Raw genomic sequence first — 20,930 nt, 5'->3', positions numbered from 1 at the left:
AGAGTGGTATTGGTAAATAGTGATAAATGTGAAGGGGTTGTTTCCTGGGTATTACAAGCTACAAAAAGACAGAATGGAGTTGTCAGCTATCTGACAACTAATTTTTATACATGAGGGTTTGGGGTTTTTTTTATGGCTGCTTTTATTCTGTGATGTGTTGTTTCATTTGTTTGTTTGCTGCCAGGCATTCACTGTGAGATTTTAGGATTCCCAATTTATTAAGAGATGGCTTTGTGTGGGAAAAGCCTGTGAGACCAACCAGGGAAGCTGTGGTTTCACAGTTAGAGAAGATGAATTCACAACTAGTAGTGAACGTTTAAGCCCTGGTTTTCAGGGAAATGAACATAAGCAAATACATTTGACTTTCCTTTAAGTTTTGTTCCACAAAGTTAATTGTTTGATGGTGAATTTTTACTGCTGGTTCCTTTTCCGCTCTGTAGTTACTATATCAGGAAAAGGAGTGTTCTGAAAGCCAGACAGACGAGGGAAATGCTCCAAAGGAAGTTGGACTATTAGTCTCCTGAGACACCCAGTATATAGATTTCTCTGGTTTATGAAAGACCCATCAGTCACACCTCCATTCAGGATCAAGTCTAGCCTGTTTCTGAGACTCAGTATCATATGCAGCCAGTAATAACTCTACAGTGGAGAGATGACATGTATCAATGGAGATGCCAAGGTGTAAGCACGGATTAGTTCCACTGACCTTTTCTTGGCAGATGTCTCAGAAGCTATAAAATGGCTCAGCAAAACCCATGGGAATACATCTGGAATGTTAAGGATGTTACTCCTCTGCCCTTACAAATTAATTAATTAATTTCTGGGTTTTGTCCTTTTAATCACTGTGATACTGATTTTTTATTCCAGAAGAAACCAGAAGGGTAATGCTGCACAGTTTCATGATTAGAAACTTCTGACCAGTTTTTTTCTTACTGTTTTCTTAGGAGAGTTTCTTTCTTGCCTAATACATATTTTAGAGTGTAATAGTTACAGACACTCAGATTTTTACTTCTCTTTGCAAGAAAAGGAAATGGATTTCACAGTTCCTCACACGAAAGCTATAAAATAATTTCTGCTTCATACCAAAGAAATATTTGCAATATTTACAACACTTGTAATGTTCTCCTTTTAAATAACTGCTGTCTTTTGTTAGAACTTGGAAAAAGGCTATTGGTACATTTTTTCTTTCAGCAAGATTTTGTTTATTTCAGGTGATGTTCATGCTCATCTGTGGATGCCATATAGGCTAAAATTAAGATACTGGTTTTGAATTATATATAAATCCTGTAATGAAAAGGCTGTTTTTCTTTGGATTCAAAGTTGATTGCCTGCCCTTTCCAGTGCAGTTCATTTAACTTTTTGAAGAGTTAAAATGTATTCAAACTTCATTGAAAAGAACATTTTGGAAAAGATGGAGAACAGGAAAGGCAAAACGACCAGGAACATCAGGTCAATTCATTGACAAGAATTTTGCACCATTTTGGGAGATGGAGTTGAACAATATCTGGCTCTTTTCTATTTCCTCTTTGAAGGACCCTGGATTCCGTGGTTTTGCAGTCATTTTGATGTCAGTTTTGTAGTACAGTTGTACTTGTTAGTTCGAGAAATGTGCAGGGTTGGCTGAGAAAACAAACGTCTGTGGGAATTTGAGCCAGTGAAGGATGGCACTCTGGGAAATCAGCCTCCCCATACTTCAAACCTGTGTTCGGTGAAAGGGTGGTCTGTACAGTAAAGCACAGTGAAAGAGGATTTACTTGCGTTTAATCTTTTTTGAAATTCTGTACTTTGAAAAGTTCTCCATGCATTCAAGCCAGGATGAAGGTTTTTCTTGTCATGTGAAAACTAAGCGTACACCCCACTTACTTATTTGTGATGATCTGTGGTATTTGTTTTTCCTAATAGGGAGTAATCAGGTTTATCAGGTCTACTTGAGATTCAGGGGCATAATCAGACAGGGATTTTCACTTTTTAAATGGGCCTCCAACTGCTTTTCTGTCATGATTGCATGATTACTGGCACATTGTCCACCTGTGAGGGAGACATTCAAGAACTGTTGGGACAAATTGTGTACAGGTAGTCATGTTGTGAATGCCTGCATGCCCCTTGTAGGATATGCCATATTAGCATTGCTCTGTGCAACTTGTGTTTGCCAAGCACATTGTCTTCCTGTTGTCCTACAGCCTAAACTATGCATTGTTAATGCAATTGATTGAGAATTAGATTTATCTTTTGTCAGTTTGCTGCTTACTCTGGACTTGATTCTATGACTCTGAAGACAATGACAGTACTGCTGGTATTTAAATAGGAGCAAGAGCAAGCCATTTGGATATCTTACACAGCTTCTGTGTGCTTCAGTTACTAAGTCAGTATGCCTGCTTAATATACAGGTGTGCTAATAGGTTAATTAATTTTGCTTTCAGGAAGTACTTTGAATAGAAACCAACAGATTGCTGTTTATTTTGGAGTGCTCCAAAATGTAAGGGCAACTTAATAATTCAGTACAACTTTGTGCAAATACTAATTCTTAGCACATGGGTAGCTGACCTCTATCCACAGTTATTTGAACACGAGCACAGTACAGCGTAATGTCAGATCAAACCCCAAAAGAGATCACAAAGAATATAGATATTTTACACCTTTATTTTTATGGAATTTTGGAAAAAAATAATCTGGATTGAGACTTTTGTTTTTAACAAAGAGGGGGAAAGAAAAGGATAGATCATTTTCTAGAAGGTACGTTGAACTCATCTTCTACCAGATGCTACTGAATGAAAATTCATAGTAATGTAAGCTTCCACCTAACCACTCTGTCAAATATCTTTTTTGCCTCTCCTCATGATTTTTTTTGAATGAAGTTAAGTACCTATAGCAAAGTACTGAAAAGCTCTCAGCATTATTTGCTTAGGAAGGAGTGCTTTACTAGTGGTCTTGTCTCAAGTTGGCAATGTTCTGTTACGTTGTATAATATTTGAATTGTGGGGGTTTATAACCACTGTTTAGGTAAATAACAATGCGGTCCCAGGTAAAAGATACAAAGAGGTGAATTGAATTATATTTAATCATAGCTATGTCTGGTACTTAGGCTTCTGGAGTGGACTCCTGGAGTGGCAAAGCAATTACTGTCAGAACGATGATCTTTGAATGTGGATACTAAGCATGCTTCAATCCAGGTTTGAAAGAGATGTGGTTCAAATAATTGTCTTTATAGGCACAAGGTCTTTTTGAAACTATTTCACAGAATCACAGAATGATCAGTGTTGGAAGGAACCTCTGCATATCACCTAGTTCAACCCCCTGCTAAAGCAGGCTCACCTAGATTGGGGTTTGATTACTTGTCCGTAATCAAAATATCAGATATTTTGCTCTCCTCAGATGTGTTAATTTCCCCATTTTCCCATTAATCTAATATTCTAAGAAGCTGCTCTATCAAGGCTCATGAATGCACATTCCCAGAGGGTCAAGACACATATTCCTGGCTGGACTGCTTTAAGACACAGCTACTTCCTAACTGCCCAGTGCAAAGTCAGCTATCTGCTGTTGTGCTTCCAGCAAATGTGAGTTGGTTTAGTCTGGTTATTTTGCTTGAAGCAGGTTTAGAGACCTGCATCATGTGCTGCCAGGACTGTGGGATCAGTAACTTCCAGTTGTTTGGTGGTGATAAACAGTTGGAGCAGTAACATTATCTACCACACAGCTTGATTCAGGCAGTGTCTGACAGGCTGTAACATCACCTACCACACAGCTTGATTCAGGCGGTGTCTGACAGGCTGCTGAGCATGAGTGAGGATGGTGCATAAGCTCACCATAGATTTAACTGAGCTGTACAGACTTAGCTTTGTCCATCTGAGTCTTAGCTTTTCTGCTTGTTGGTAATATTTGTCCTTGAGTACCTTGTATAACACCATGAGGTCTCATTTACTTGCAGTATTAAACTGCTTAGAAAGGAGCATGGTGACAATATATATTTTGCATTGCAAAAAAATCCAAAGTTCTGGATTGCAGTGTAAAATGCACTTTTCCCATGGCCAATTTCCATGCATTCATGCAATACAGAATTGCACTTAATGCAATTTATGCACTAGTGAAACAATTTGTCAAGAGGAGATGATATTGCATTTGTTATGCTTTCATCCCAGACTCTCTTCTTAGAGAGAAACTCCAGAAATCTCTAGGAAAGTAAGTTAAAGAAACCCTCTCTGGGAGAAATGAGGTTTGTCTTATGTGTTCATTTACCGTGGTATTTGAGGACTGAGGGAGACAATATCTAGCATCTTTTCAAACACTGCTCTGTACAAAACACTTCCACTCCAGCTGCTTCTTACAGCCTCTATAAACTCTGTTTAAATGTTGTGGAGGCTGTCTAGTCTATGTTGTAGTTTGCAAGTTAGAAATGGGCAACTCATTCCACAGTGTGTGAAAACAAGCTTTATATCAAACTAATTGTTACAAAGGTAAAAGTAAAACAAGAGCAAAGCATCACTCAAGGCTCAGAGTCACAGTTCCCTCTTTGAAGAGCAACTTTCTGGTTATGCTTGTACAAGTAAATGGAAAACCTGAATGATCTCAATTGAAGATGTTCTTTCTTCTTCTTCCTCCACCTGTATTGTTGTACTCAGGTACTTACAAAAGCTTTTGCTCTTGAAAAATTGCTGAAATTTATTGTCTGAGTCATTTTAACAAAAGGTCCTCATAAAATAGTTGAATTTATATTCCTTCCCCCTACCAGTAAATTTTCATTTCTTATACCCTCTTAGGAACAAATTGAAGGAAAACAAAGTCATAATGTCACTACTAAAATAATTCAACATTTACAAAGAGTGATCCTATAGTATGTAAAAAGATAACTCATTTGCTTTATCTTGTAAGCACAAGGAATACCTGTGATAGATCTAGGTGTGATGTATGTCTATGATATCAGTAAATCAGTTAGCCTAATCTGTGCATATTATATACATCTGCAGAGGTAGGGCATGACAAAGTGTGTAATAATGAATACTGTACAATGGAGGACAATACTACACAGCATAAAGATAAAGGATAATGGCATTACTCTAGAATAGGAAAGCCCTGAGCAATGCTAGTAAACCTATGAGGAGACATAAGATGTCTGCATTGTTTCATATTGTAATAATTTGTGTATGCATGTAGTTTTCATAATGATAGATGGATATAGACTATTGTATGAGCAGTTCAAGAAGAAATTACCTTTTATATTGAATAACTTCTGTATGAATGGTTTAGGGTTGTGGGTTTTCTTGCTTGCTTTGTCTGGGATCTGCAGTTTCTTTCTAACACCGGCTTCTTATCACAAACTTGCAGCCATACAACCTGATCTCATCAGATCAAACAAGTTAAATGTAGTCAGATCCGGTCAATACTTAGATGAGCAATTTCCAAGGCAATTCAAAAATGCATTAGCAAACTGCTCCATATCAGTATTCCTCTCTTGCCAGCACCAAACAAGAATCTCCCGTGCTGTTGGGGAGTTTACTTAATACATGGTTCTTCATCCTCATCCTAAATTATCCTTTATAATTGTCATGCTGTTAAACACCTTCCACATTCCCCCACAAAGGGCTGCATTTGTCAGTGTGTATGGAGCCTACCAAGAACTTTTTGAGCTGAAAGGTGCTACATAAGCAATGGTGCCAGCTCAGATACTGTATTTTATATTAGCTTTCTGCAGTCCTGATTTTAGTATAACCCAACTGAATGTTAATTTTGAAGAGCCATTTAGATCAGCCTTTGACTGGAGACTCAGAGCACTGTTTCCTTGTCTCAGAATTCTTAGAAAAGTTCTTAGAATGCAGAGCGCAGAATCAGTAGAAATGCTGGCATATACCTGCCGGAAGGGCAAGATAAACCAGTGTTTCTATTATCATCCTCTGTGAGATGTAACAGAATGATCATGGCTATTTTTATTCCTTTTTAAGCTGTGATTTAATTGGCTTATTGGACTTAACTAAGACCTGGAGCCGGACATTGCATTTTGATGTTTCCGTTTGCTTTTACTCTAAGCCAGTTGACATAACTTTTCTTGATCTGACTGAACACGTAAGGTGAAATCTCACGCTGTGTAGACTTCTGTTGCTCCTCGGTTTTGTGTAACGGTTATAATTTTACCTCTCTTGGAGAAGATGTGTGCGAAATCTGTACATGAGGACTGAATATTGTAATGGCTAAGAGCTATGATAAAGAATACCAGCTCGCTTGTCATCATCAAATATTTGTATGCTTTTTAATCATCCAAATAAGCTATAAGATGACGTCAGGGCAAAATGAAACAAGAGGCTATCAAACCCATTGCCAGAGGAAAATACAGATTAAATACAAATAAACACAAAATATAAATGGAACATGTGAGTAGCCTTGTATAATGAGAAAGAGGACATCCAACAAACTGAATAGCTTCTTTACTGTTTAATGCCATACTCCAAAGACAACTATCACAGCTAATTTTTCAAAGAAGAAAAAGTCATACTTTTCTTTTGTATTTTTTTCTGAATAAATAGCAAAATCATGGAACAATTTCTTTAAATGAATGCATTTAAGGAACTAGACATGCAACAAAAAAACAGTATTAGTGTGATCATAATTATGATTCAGTAACCACAACTTATTTTCTTGCTCTAAGACAATCATTGTCCACTGTTTTGAAGGAAAGCAGTGTGTGACATAATTATAGAGGAACTGTTTATATAATAAATCTCTGAGCCACAAAGCTAGAATCCAGATGTGTTCTTTCCACATGTTTAGGGTGGGCCCCATATTAGGGGGCCTTATTTCCAAAAGGTAGTTCTGCCTGTATACCAGGCAATAGAGCAGTCTCACAGAGGAATTCAGCTCTGGCAGAAGTGGTTCCAGTGACTTCGGTGAAGCTCTGCCTAACTGCACCAGTTATATTATACTCTTTGGTATTAATTTGGGGATTCAGTTTATATACTGTGTCAAAATGCCGACACATGTGCTCTGAGAGCTTACAGTGAATATGTCTCTTCAGAGCAAACAGTAAAATGGAGTCAGGTGGCAATCACTCATAATCTCTTATATTTATTGTTAAATAAAATGTATTTTGAATTAAGAAATTTTAAGTGCTAAGCTGCTAACTGGCTTAACCAGGCCTCAGCCCTTGTACAGCTGGTTTAAAACCCAGTCAAGTTAATCAGTAGGAGAATAGAAAAACAATAGATGATCAATTTGCATACACAGGTGCTCTCAGAAATGCAAGTGTTTTTAGAAAAATTAGTATATGTGAATAGTAATTGCTTGTTCAAAGGCTAAGTGTGCTTGAAGGATTGTGTGAGTTAAGGCAGGCAGAGAGAAGATCATGATCTGAGGAGGAGCTTGGAACCAAGGCAGAGACTGGAACCAAGTAGCTGAATCAGCTAGGACAGAGTCAGATGATGGATTCATAGAACTGACAAAACCAAGGAAACTTCTTAAAACTTCAGACATTGACTAATGATTTGATAAGCGTATATAAACTGTGCTATATCCCTTTGTTCTCTGCCGCTCGCTGAGGTGGTGGCCCAACTCTTGAGTTGTGATTAAAGCAAAGTTAGTGGTACCCACCTCTGTGTAAATTTTTCCTTTTACATTTATATATAAAGCTGAGTAGGAAACCTGGTTACGTATCAAAAGTATGTACACTCATAGAAGGAACAAAGGAATGTAACCTCTCTTTGTTAATGTTTTTTTCTTTCAGTTTTGAAAAAGAAATATTTTTATAAACATTCTGGATACTTTGTAATATGCACTTTCGCACTATTTCGTTCCTCTGGTGTGAAATGAGAATGCTCATTTCCAAAACCTCTAAAGCCTAGGCAAGTTTGCCTATGACTTTTAAATTCACATTTATGTAAGGAAGTCCAATTTATACAAGCTTGGAGAGGTTTTGTTAATACCAAGCACATCTGAGTACACCTGTCTTTGTACCTTTGCAGGATTTCACATTGCCTCATATAATGTTGGTCATGGTTTTAATTTTTCCTCAAAATGGATCTCTTTTATGTCTGCTATTTACCATCCTTGCCAGAGTCATTGAACACAAGAAATTCAGTATCTACAAGGTACAGAAACTGCTTTCTTCCTCACACTCATGTAATAGGTAATGGATGGTTTTAAGAAAGGATCTTTACTCTGTGCTTTACCTATTCATGTGTAGGATTTTGATTTCATTTGAAATGAAAGGCGTAAACCTCAGGTCTGAAAACTAATAGAATTTCTGCATTTACCTGCTGATCCATAGCCTTTAGGTTAGATTGTGTGTCAGCCAGCAGTCAGCTTGTTGAATGAAGCAATACTTTAAAACTAAAATGAAAAGATTTCTGTTATATGTAGCCTGACACCAGATATGAAGGCAGATTTCCAGTGGCTTATTATTGGAAATATTTTCCGGTGTGTCTGATAAGCAAGACTGAACAAGCTGTAGGAAGTAGACCTATTCAGATAATGCTGACTTGCAGACCAGAAAAAAGAAGAAATGTATTTTGCCTAAGTGCTGTGCCTTCTCTTGTCAAGACTGAGGACAAAATGGCTAGTCTAGTGGCAAAAGGCACTGTAGAGATCAAGGAGTAAACCTGCTGGTTTGTGAGTGTGGCTGTTGCATCTAAGCCTATTTGCTTGTATATATTCATTGTCTGTATTATGGAAGGTTTATATCTAAGTGCTTGAATGAGTTGGAGTTCTGGAGATGGGGCATATAGAAAGGACTGGGAGAACATCAAACTGGATCAGCTATTCATTTTTCGGTGAGTATAGGTAGTATTTTTTTGAACTTCAAAGGAATTTAAGATACAGACTTGTGAGGAGAGTCCCCATGAAAAATCAAGCGTTGTATTCTGCTCAGAATCTCAGTCTATGTACATCCTTCATGGAAATACATTTGAACACTGGGGATATCCACAAGATGAGCAAATTCTCAGTATGATTTGAGGAGCAATCATGGTGTTACAGAATGGAGGACAAAGGAAGGTCTTGTAGACATGTTTAGAATAAGTTCCCAAAGAACCAAAGCAAAAAGATTCCTTCATTATTTCCATGACTAGATACAAGTGGTAGTTACCACAGACTGATATTTAATACAGAAAGACATGTAACACAGCTTCATATTCTTTCATCTCTTCAGATTTCATGTAGATAATAGATTACATCAAATGCAAATATAGTGCCACATTAATATTGCATGACAAATGTGCGTATTTTTACTTGTTGGCCTGGATGTTTTTTTTCTTTCTTTCTGCTGTTGTTGGAAGATCCTTTTAGTTTAAAGTTTTTTTGAAAACAACTCAGCTCTTGGCTTTGTACCTTAAATGTCTCTGCTCAGGGGACAAGGAATTTAATTGCATAAAAACTGCTCTGCAGTGATTTTTCCAAACAGCTATGGTAAGATTAAAGTTTTAAATGGATTGAGTGTCTCTATAAGTATATTCACATTCATATATGTCTGGAGTAAACATGCCATCTGGGGCTTCTGTTTTATTTTTCTCTACTGCATATTTGGAATGCAAAATAAGTTTTATTTTGTGAGGAAAAATCAATAAATCATTTCAGTTGTCCTACACTTGGTATAACTAATTGTAATTAGTATAATGTCTTTGTTGGCAAGGACTTATCAGACAAGTAGCATGAAGATGCAAAGAAAAAGCCTCATAAAGAATGGTGGTGTTTTGTAAAGCTAATTGTGACGCTATCTCGGATGTGTTGTCATGTGTGATGGAAGTCTTAATTTTTAATCTGATATTCTTTCCAGTAATGTAGCTACTAATGTTACCTGAGGTTCTCTGTAATGTAACTACATGAAAGATTTTTGGCAGTTTTAAATTTTACAATTTGGTGCCAAAAAGATGCAGTCTTGAGTCATCTGCATTGTAACAAGTGGGCTGTAGTTTCTAGTTGTAATGAATTAGCTTGTTTTAATGTTTGTTAAGCAAATCTTACAGATAAGAATTCAGTTAACTGTGATGTTCTGAACATTGATGCCTCAGGAGCAGCAACAGCCGCCTCTGACAGTATGCTGTCAGCTGTGTGGCCTTCTAAAGAGCTGCTTGCCTGAAGAGTTTCATTGGCAACATATCCAAGTCTTAACTAGCTAATACTGGGAATCACTGAAAAGATGATGACTAAGAGCAATATAATATGTTGAGGAGAAATCAGAGAATTTATTTACAAAGGAAAGGACCACAGTCCTGCTTCATGAATGTGTTCTAATAACTTCGGTTCACTGAAAATATCAAATCCCTGGGGCTAATTGAATTCTTCACCTTATTTGATAACTAGGGGTTAGCTTACAGTGACAGTGAGCCAGCTAGATGGTTAGTCTGACAATACTGGGTTTGCTGTTCTCAGGAAGCTATATTGTGAAAGGCTGGGAAAATTCACTAATTTGCTACTTCAGTTGATATGAAGGAAGAGATAAAAAATCTTTTAGAACATTTCATTCCCATTCCAATAAGTATGGAGATTTTTCTCCCAGCTTCCATTTGTGCAATTACCCTCCTGCAGTCTATTCAATGACTATGGGAAGAAAATACTCTGAAATTGTCCAGTGTTGAAGAAACTGCAGTGGGCTAGAAGGGAATCTACTGTGATCCAATAATTCCTCTTCCTACGAGCTTCTCTGTGGCTGTCTTCTACTTTTCTAAATTGTTCACTGTACCGTGCTTTTTTCTAAAGGCTGTGATCTAAGAGAAAAAAAATGCACCGTTCTTTGCCTGTTTTGCTGAATATATCTGTCCGCAATCAAGATGCTGCCTTCAATGTAAATATTTATGTCAGTGGCTGCAGGTATCTGGCCTTCAGAAGACCCTGCTGCATGTAGTTGCATCTTGCTGAACAGAAGGGGAAAGACAAAAGCTAATGTTGCATGTCCTGAGGATCTGAGACCCTCTATTTCAAGTGGGACTTTAATTAGACCTCAGCTTCTTCTGTCCACAATGTACATCAAGAGGTGCCCATCAGAAAGCCAGCTACTATGTAAACAGAGCAATGGAGAAGGTAGGGAAAGTTTCAACAGCTCAGAGGTTGAGATTATTTGCTTCTTTCTACATAGTTAGACAGAGGTGAGTTGATTAAGAAAGCAGTGAAAGACTAGAGACATTTGGATGGAATAGAGAAAGTGAGACCCTAATATTGATACTAAACAGTAATATAATACCTATATATGTGTGTGTTGCATTAAATTTTATGTAAAAATAGAAAAAAAGAAAAGAAAAGGAAAGATAAATATTTTGTTCCTTTTTTACTTCAGGGAAAAGTTAATCTGGAGAAAGTTACAGTAGTAAAAGAGAAGGCAACAGCTGTGGTAATTAGCAGTTCATCTTCAAAGCTTGACTGATGGGTTACATTATGGCCTCTTGCGTTTGAATTAAAATTCAGACCCACACAAGGTCTATTTTTACCTCCTTTTTTTCCACTTCAGAATAATCTGTCTGGATTTAAGATTTCATTTTTGGTAAAAATATTGATGTTCCATAATCTAAAATGAACTTTTGGTTTGTGCAAATAAGCAGTGTAGACAAGAGCACTGTGGCTCCGCATTCAATTTCAGAGAATGTGGCTTTGTAACACAATGCAGTATTGTAGAAAGTTTCTATGGAACAGTACTAGTAGGTGTTGAATTTATTTTCATTCCACTCTACCTGGTATGCTTGGTGGAGAGACTTTTGCGTGTATATTAAATCACTACTTATATACATGCCTTAAATGTAAAAGAAGAAATCTCAGTAAGCATCATTCCCTGTGAGAACTAGGGATAAGGATATGTATGTTCTCCAAATAATCTGTTTCTCTTGATTATTTGACAGTTAAACTCTTTGGGTCAAGGACTGTCACATGTGACTGTATAGTGCCTTGCACAAAAAGGATTTGCAGTGCTACTAATGTAAATAATCAGTGGGTAATTTAGCAGCAAATTAGGAATTAATTTTAAAATACCTGGAAACACTGTTATGAATACCACTGCTGGGGAGGAGACAAGTTGTTGACAGAGGGATATGCACCAATGAAGGCCTTATGTGTGGGGTTTGGGTTCTCTTTTATCGGTGAATATTTGCTATTTGCCTTTCAGAAATGCAGCTTCCCACTACTTTTACAGCTGGCCTTCCATAAGCTGGTTTTGGATGAACATCCATCCTAGTGAAAAGCAAAGTTCTCTAATAAATGTGAAATGTAGGGAGAAAAACTGTAACATTGCCTTCCCTTCCATGTTAGCATCAGAGGTAGTGATTGAATTAACACAATGACTGCCCATTTTAGAAAATTTAAAAGGGTATCAGCTCATGTACGTTAGTGTGGTTTCTGCCAGCTGAGTATCTGGTCCAGTGTTGTCCCCACTCAAGTGAACAGTCAGGATACAATCTCCTGCTGGCTGTTCTTTCATTTTCACCATAGCAGCAAAACAAAATACCTTTATAAAAGCCTCTGCTCCCATCCCAAAATCACAGACATACAATGTGCACTTTTAGAAAGTTGTCTCATATTTTTTCGCTTTAAACATTAAAAAAAAATATATATGTTTTCATGAAAAATTTAAGCTGCTTTCAGCCAAAGTTAGGTGAACTCTCTTCAGTACCTTGCCTTGACAAGGTAAGAGCTAATCAAGAAATTTCTTCTGTATTCACCCACAATAGATTTCACTAAAATATGCAGCTAGGAGTAGGAAGTGCAGTTTAATACCAAAAGAAAAGGGTGGGAAAGCCTGCTTAATTAAATTTCTTCGGGGATCATGGGTTAGCTGCAGCTCTGTTTAGTTTACTTCCTCTCTGGAGAAAATTGTGCAGACCCAAGACAGCAAGTATTGATTTAAATGTAGATGCAGGAAAAAGTCACTGTTGTCTTTTTTTCTTCTACTTGGCATCAATTCTGAGTTTTGATTAATTTTTGGTTACAAAGGATTAAAATCTAAATCCTTCTGTACTCCCTTTTACACTGTGGGAATATGTTGAACCAGTGCTCGGCAAACTGGATGCAGCTACTGGTGAAGAGAAGAGCCCATAAAGCCACCCTACAGAGACCCATGGCACAAATCATGAAACCTGGGTTAAGGTTTCAGCTGTCACTCAACTTTGTCACAGCCATCAGGGATTGCAGTAAGTCTTTGACCTAGCATAGGACAAAGGAAAATGGAGAATGGTGGGACAGGAGTACACCACGGTGTCACAATTAACCTGCAGGCTTGAATGCTGCCCAGGGAAAGCAGATTTGTCATTACCTCCTGTTTGCTTCAGCCACTGCAAGCATACGTAGTTGTACTGTGGAGCAAGTGCTATGCTGGCATAGACCAGAAGAGTTGCATTTCCTGACAAGGTCAGTCTTCCTAAGGGTGGAGTTAATTCTGCTCAGGTGATTTTTGAAGAGAAAAATGGCTGTATAAGATGCCAACAGCTGAGCCCTCAAATCTACTTATGTGAATTTAGTTTCCTTTCATTTCAAATATAATCACATGGTTGTAATGGTCGACAACTCTGTGGATCCTCTTCTGATTTAAACATCCCTTCGCTCATCAATGAAATCCAAGTGCAAATGGAGATGTCTGAAGCCATACACATCTCTTTCTTCACAATACACCCCCAGTGGGTCAAGGTTATTGGTAATCATGCATAAACTGCTTGACTTCAGATCCCAGGTGGCAACTGCAACTAGGGCACTTATAAAAGGCATCTTTTACTAATAACTTGAGCGCATGCAATAGCATGGGTGATGCCTCAGACCACAGTTTGTACTGAAGAAAGGGAAATAAAGAATTCTTGATTCAAGAGAAATCAAGACAATACGTATTTCTGGGAACAGGAGGATTAGGGAAGAGAGTGGGAAAGAAAAAAAGATTGGGATTGGGATTTACTTGTCTGTTTGCACAGAGCACAATTTGTATATGAAGAGTAGATGTGAGCTGCAGAAGCCCAATAGCTGTAGGAAATTTAGCTAGCAGCTTTTGTTCTCTACAGGGGATGCCATTCAACTTGAAAAGATTAGCACAGATTTTCCTGCACGAGAATCTCCTCAGAATAATACATACATACATACATACTTATATTGGCTGGAAGGCAGGGTTTACAATTACAGTTTTTTAGTCTTGTTTCTTTTCCATGTGCTCTGCAACAAGCTGGACCTCTATGATTATTCTTGATAAACAGGAATTCTCCTTTTCTTCTCTGAGCTCAGCAGCACAGGCGTCTGAAGGAGCCCTCTCTGACTGGATGAAATAACTTCCTTCTCTTGTTGCCTGAGTTCCCTGAGTTCATGACTGAGCTGAGATGCATCAAAGTCAGGTCAAGGAATCAGAAATAAGGCAACTACAGAACGCTGGGCAGCAGAAGTCAATTTCTCTAAGCTGCTCTCCCCCCCCACACACACTTTGTTTCAGGTTTCCATGCATATATTGAAAAGAGCAGAGAAAGAGAGGAAAGAAATAAAAAAAAAAATATGTACACAACACAAAGATTGGAACTATATGCATAAATTACCTACCCAAGCAGATGCCACATGGGTTTTAGTAATTGCAGTAACAGATTCTTATTTCTAATATTGGTTTTGCCTGTCTTGCCAAAAATTGTAAATAGTAAGTTGAATACTTATGAGTGTGTTTTTTTAAAATTAGATGCTGTTGAATACAAAGCTATCATTTCTCTGTTCCCTTTGGTGATCGTTCAGAAGTGTTCTGTCTTTTTCTCAAGGCCATTTTGACATAGGATTTATGAATTGTTATATCTCTTTTTAAATCAGATCATGAAGGGACATTCTCATAGGCTAGTTTGTGACCTAGGAGTAGCCTTTACTGCAGGTTTGTAGCAAGTTCAGCTGAAATGGACTCTTAGCCTCTGTGTTCCGCTGATGCAGTAGTAATACAGATAGAAAACCTATATTTCTGGAGATTAATTGGACAATACACCACCTGACTGCAGTTTATTTTCAGAATACACAGTAAGGATGATCTACCAAGAGTCTGGGCTAGCAGAAATGCATCACTTCTCCGTTCCCAGGTACAACTTGCTGGGCACAGCCACTATCTGAATCTGGAATGTGGTCTGTGCTGTTCACAATGCATTCCGCTTGTTTAATCTTTGCATAAAACTGTACATGGTGGGTAATAAAACATCTGTCCATATATAAATGTTTCACATTTCAGAATGACCTGAAGCATGGTGTGGGCTTTTGAATGTGTGAGACAGTCTGCTCACTGCTGGAGGGGCATGGGTGTTTATTAATAGATGTCCTGCATCATTATGGAATGCAAGGCAAGCACAGGCGTGCACACATACACGTACAAAAGAATGAATAATTATGATAAACAACTGCCTAACAGGTATTTTTGTAACGCAGAGATAGCAACCATTTTTACCAGGTGAAATAAATTCTCTGTGCTTGTGTCTTCATCGCTTTTCTTGTGCTATTTTTTCTGCAGAAGGTTTATAATTAAATTATTAGCAGCAAAGCACCGAGTCTTACAGAAAACAGAATTAAATCTAGGATAGTGCTATTACTCTTCACCATTTCCTTGGTGAACTTTACTTACTCTTCTCTTGTACTGAATGTACTTCCTTTTTTCCCCTCAAGAAAACAGCTTCCTGGCATGAGCAATATATGTGGTCCTCAAAGGAGATGTGCTAGGAAAATGAGCCTTGCCATTCTCTCAGAGGTGGGGGCATTTTTCTGTCAGCCTATTCTGATCTGTCATTTACAAATCTGCTTTTGATATGAAGAGGAAGACATAGACCAAACCTGTGACTTGGGGAATGTGTGTGTTTAATTTGGCAAAGAAGAGTTGTTCAGCAGCTATATTCAGAGATGCTTCCTCAGGAAAAAAAGAGAAATCTCAGGTACAATGGTACCATTAATTTGGTTAGTATAGAATTAAGTAATGGATCACCTGTTTGTGCTTGTAGATGATTTTTCCATATTTTTAGTTGTTAGGAAACATACCATTATTCAGAAATGCAAAACCCTACAGAGACCCAAGAGGAAAAGAGCTGATTGCCTTTAACAAAGGAGTGCAGAGGGGACACACACCTTCTTCCCTCATTCCCAAGGGTCAGCCACAGACAAGGCTGACACAGGACAAGTGGCAGAGAGACAGGCAAAACCAGAGTGTACTGACCCCCTCCCAAAAGATTAACAGTATCTTGATGCACTGTTGATACAAATAAGTACCAGAGACATGTCTACCTGAACACAATCTAAGCTAATCTTGACACCTTTCTTGAAAATATTTCTATTCATTTTGAATCACTTTGACAAATCTTTTACCATGTTGGAAGGACATTTCACATTATGAAGTCTCCACTCTGTGGATTACAGGTCTCTTAGTTTGTTTAGACCAATACCCTTATTTATACTTATTTATTAATCAAGGCGCTTGATGAGCTGCTGCAAATCAAGCTGCTGCTGATTCAGTAGTTTGGTAGGAGGGTCATCTGAGGATTAGAGTCTATAAACAGCCTTTATGAAAAGATAATTTTTTTTGTCACTTAATTGGCCTGGAGAATCTTGTCATTTCAATCTGTCATTGTTGAATTTTATTTTACTGCAATATTTTGAAATGAAGCAAAAAAGGAAAAGTGTCTAGTTAATGCTTTTGGCAAGCTCTTTGTTACTTAATAGCTTCTTGAAGTCCTAAATTTCTTCATTTTTCATCTTAATTAACACTCTTAATTGACCTTCTGTGCTCTTTAATTTCTCCCAGTAAATAATTAAAAAATAGGCTTCTAAATTCTGTTCTGCAATCAGATTGACATGAAATTGCTTGTCTATGGATCATTTCCGCCTTAATTTTTTTTTTTTTTTTCGTTTTTGTTTTTTTACCACTAAAGTCCCCGCTGGAAATTACAGCCCATTGAACCACAGAGCCAGAATTGATTGTGCACATAAAAAATACTGGAGCAATTGAAAAAAGAAAAGAACTTCCTGGAATTCTATGGTAAAATCAGAACTCAAGTGACAACAAGACTTTTACCCAATTTGAACTTACCTGCCCTTGATCATTAAGAAAATATTTTATGCTCCTGTTTTTCCCAATGAGAGGTTTTTCCTTCATTTAGGTATTATCAAAACATGGTTAGAGATGTCAAAGAAGATGAAATTGAGTTGCTAATATTTTTATGGGGCACTTTCTATTCCATCTTCTTTATATCAATTTCTTACAGGTTTTGTAGTATATTGGAAAGTTAGGGCTAAAGAACCTTGTCTAATTGCTTTTATCTTTAACTAAGTTTTAATTAAGGCTTTAGGTATCACACATCATAATTCTAAAAATCCTAAATGTGTTTTTTACTATTTTGTTCTAAAATATATAAGGCAAGTCTCCTTTTTAAGGTGGTGTGAGAAACTGTAGTCAGTTCTTTCTACTGGAGTTTATGGAAAGCATTACTGAAAATGCAAATTCTGTGGTCTGAGACTTACAAGTTGCAAATAACTATTAATCTTGGAGCTTATTTTTATATTCTGAGATTAAATAATGACATTTTAAGCACTTAAACCTTCACTAAGAGGAAGACAGGCAAGCATGCACTTTGTTTCAAGCATCTTAATTGATTCCATTGGTCTTTTCATGTGTTTAGTGTTGTGTATGCCTACGTAATTTTCTGAAACGTTGGATGGTATTTAGCAGAAGGAATTATATCCCAATAACTAACATTGCTTTAAGTATCCTAATAATGTAGGAAGTATGCAAAATAAGCTTACATTTTCAAGATAAACAAAGTAACTTTTTTGTGAGCATTGCCTTTTTATTGCTGCATCCAGCTGTTAATCATGGTTTGAAAGCAAAACCATCTTTTTAAATGCATTTTTTGATAAATACTGCATTATTTTCTCCTGAGTTGTTTCCTGCCTAGATCTGGTGCCCCATTAATTTTAGAGTATCAGGAAAAGTCACTGGGAGCCATAAGGAACAATTCTGGATTTGCTGCACACATGTATATTGCAATAGATTTGCCTATAGCAGTTCTAGGGATGATGTTTAACAAACCCCTGTTTTCCCTATTTTGGCATTAATGTCCTCCTTTACTCAGATTTGTTTAGTAACACAGTCTTATGCTACACATAAAGGGAGGATTCTTTTCAGTGTGTAAAATTTGAAATTTGAATGCAATTGCAGCAACAAGAACTCTGTCTCAAAAAAGCCTTGGCCAAAAAACATGTAAAACTCTCCTGTAGAGAACGAAATTGAGTGCACAGTGTTAGCATAATAACAAGGGCCGAGACATTGCTTTGCTCTACAGTTTTATGGGATGATATTTTAAAACGTATTCAGAGATTTATGACTTTTTAGGGACAGCTAAAATTGTTTTCACATTTCTAATACTGCTTTCATTAGAATGTTGAAAGTATGTTTACAGTATCAGATTGAGTTCTAAGGTGTTACCAAATCATCCAGAATCCCTACAGTTTAAGTATATTCCCTTGTATTCTTACGTATCTTCAGAGGAAAAAATGGGAAGAATGTAAGTGCTTTGTTTTAAAGTATATAATCTGTATTCTGTCATGTACTTCATCTCCCAGGGAAGGTATCTGGGAACTCAGTCTGCTGTTTTTATTTATCCTGCCAGTGTAGTATATAGATGAGAGGACTAAGGTCCAATGGTATTAAAACAAGACATGAAATATTGATTAATTCTTTTTTTTAAATTCCTTTTTCCTCCTGAGTATAACAAATTTCAGATGCTACTGTCAATATAGTACTCTCCAATAAACCTTCATTATCGGAAGGGTCCTGATCTTCATAGTGTTCTTATAAATGGTTATTATGATTCTAAATGGCTTTTAAAGCTCAAGGCTAGTGTTCTTCTGGTGCAAGAGCAGAAAGCAAGTTAGAAGCAGTGCAGCTTTTTATCATCGCAGAATGTTACTCTGAAATAACATGAATCAGATTGGGAATTCTCTTTGCTAGACAGTAGCAGAACATTCTGTTTGAAGAAACGATCCTAACGGGTCAGATGAACAGGTGTACAGTTTCATGGCCATAAAGGTGTCAAGTAAAGAAGCACAATTATAGTTGGTGTCCACCTAATGAAACACAAGTATTTGACACTCTGCCTTTTGCTCCCACTTGTTATTCTTCGGTGTTAAGTGAACTCTTTATTTATTGTTTCCAGAATGGTCCTTTACAAAAGCAGCTAAACAGATAACTAGGAGTTTCTCCAAGGAAAAGGAAAGATAGGCATAGAAGTTCACACCAGCTAACCCATGAAAGATGATAGACACGGGCAAGGAAAAGATGATGTAGTTCAAACTACTTTCAGTGTTCTTGAGTACAATAAAACTCTCTGAGAGTTGAAGTAATTGTTTTTCACTGGAAAAAAAAAAAAAAAGAGAGATTTGTTTAAACTGAAGTGTACTGGAGTTTCTTTAGGAATGTAAAGATCTTGGAGCTTTTCTCCTATCCAAAATAAAAAGTATTCATCAGAGAAGGAATTTGAATCTCAGTCCTGTATATGTCAGGTAAATGTCATTATAAAGGTTGTACAACTACTTTTTCACCCATCATCTTAATTAGCATAGTATTTAGTCAAACTTCAACAAGAAAGAACAAGGAAGTAACGCAGAATCTGAGCCAAAAGCCACTGATTGGCAGATTTACCTAGGAGGCAGGAGTATGTTCTCGCTCTGAACGAAGAAGAAACACCTGGGGTTGGTTCTGTCTCGTAGCAAATTTGGGGGTTATAGGCTGGATATGTTGCTGTACGATTTGTTTTTTCCCACATGAAAGCTTTATTCCTACCCTAAGATGAAAATGTTTAAGAAGATTTTGGTGATGAGGATAACTGATTCACACATAGGCCTACTTGGGAGTTCTTTTGCAGCAAAACATAATTGTGTGCAAAACGTAGGCTAATTTAACTTATGATGGAGAACAAACTGCTCCCTGCTGTACCCAAAAGCTAAGAGCTAAAATATGTGGCATAAAGCTAAATTATCCCCTCCTCTCCTTCACACCTGACTCTCTCAAACTGAGCTAAAGTTGAGGCTCTATTAAGATGGTTTTATTACTTTTGTGATATCTTTCTTTCAAAATTGGACACGTTATTTTTAATTTTAAAGTCATTATTTTCATTGGTTTCAGCCAAACTGAAACCAATACATGCACAAAGCTGGACTTCAACCAGTTTGTAAGTAGTGAGGGCTAGGTCTGGTCTTATTACTTAGGAGGCTTTAAAGCAGTAAGTCTTGCTTGTCCAGATTACATGGGTAGCTCTGTTGACTCCTAGTCCCCCACTGGTAACACTTGCATTAGTAGAGTGAACAGGATTTGGTCTGTATAACAAAGCATGCATTTGCTCACATAGCCAATGTGTGAGCCAAATCCTTACATGTGTCATTTGTTCTCACTCATATAGGTAATACTTTTGGACTGATTTAATGCAGCTGGCTATTTGAGGAAAGTTTATCAATCTGGGCACTGTCCTCCTGTGTTTTTCTCTCTGCTATGTTATCTTAAGGAATGATAACACAGACTTATGTAAAGAGATATGCACAGAATTTTGGTTTTCAAAGCCTTGAATTAGATGGTTTTCTGCCAAAATGTCCTTAAAAGTTTCCTTACTGTGTGAATTTTCAAGCTGAAGATAGCCCACTACAGATTAAGATTTTTCCCACAGAAGATGATGCTGCGTACTCACATGCACACAGCACAAACTGTGCCAGTAGTTTGCTTTTTGGTGAATTCATTTTACACACTTCACCAATCACTATCTTTTGGATGTAAAACCAGATTATTTTCTGTCTAATGGGAGATACATTGTTTGATTCAGATATTTAATGTGGTATTTATTCTGTGGACAATAGCTTGAGGCCCCCAGCTGGGAAGAATGAGAGGGTATCTATAATTCAAAATAATTGTATGGTTTTTGACAGATTGTCAAGTTGCTTAATGCCTTTTGTCCCAGGTAATAGTTTATATTTCTTTGATAAAATGTTGATAATTTCTCATTGCAATT

At 37.2% G+C, this 20,930-nt stretch overlaps 1 protein-coding gene across 2 annotated transcripts in view; it reads left to right on the top strand.

Annotated features, from left to right (window-relative positions):
* Positions 1 to 20,930, top strand: part of ST6GALNAC3 (ST6 N-acetylgalactosaminide alpha-2,6-sialyltransferase 3) — a 228,557-nt gene that overhangs the window by 198,224 nt on the left and 9,403 nt on the right. The window lies entirely within an intron of this gene.

This window comes from Falco peregrinus, chromosome 10, assembly GCF_023634155.1.
Source record: "Falco peregrinus isolate bFalPer1 chromosome 10, bFalPer1.pri, whole genome shotgun sequence".
NCBI lineage: Eukaryota > Metazoa > Chordata > Aves > Falconiformes > Falconidae > Falco > Falco peregrinus.
The sequence above is the reverse complement of the archived record's forward strand: the minus strand, read 5'-3'. Positions and strand labels throughout refer to the sequence as shown.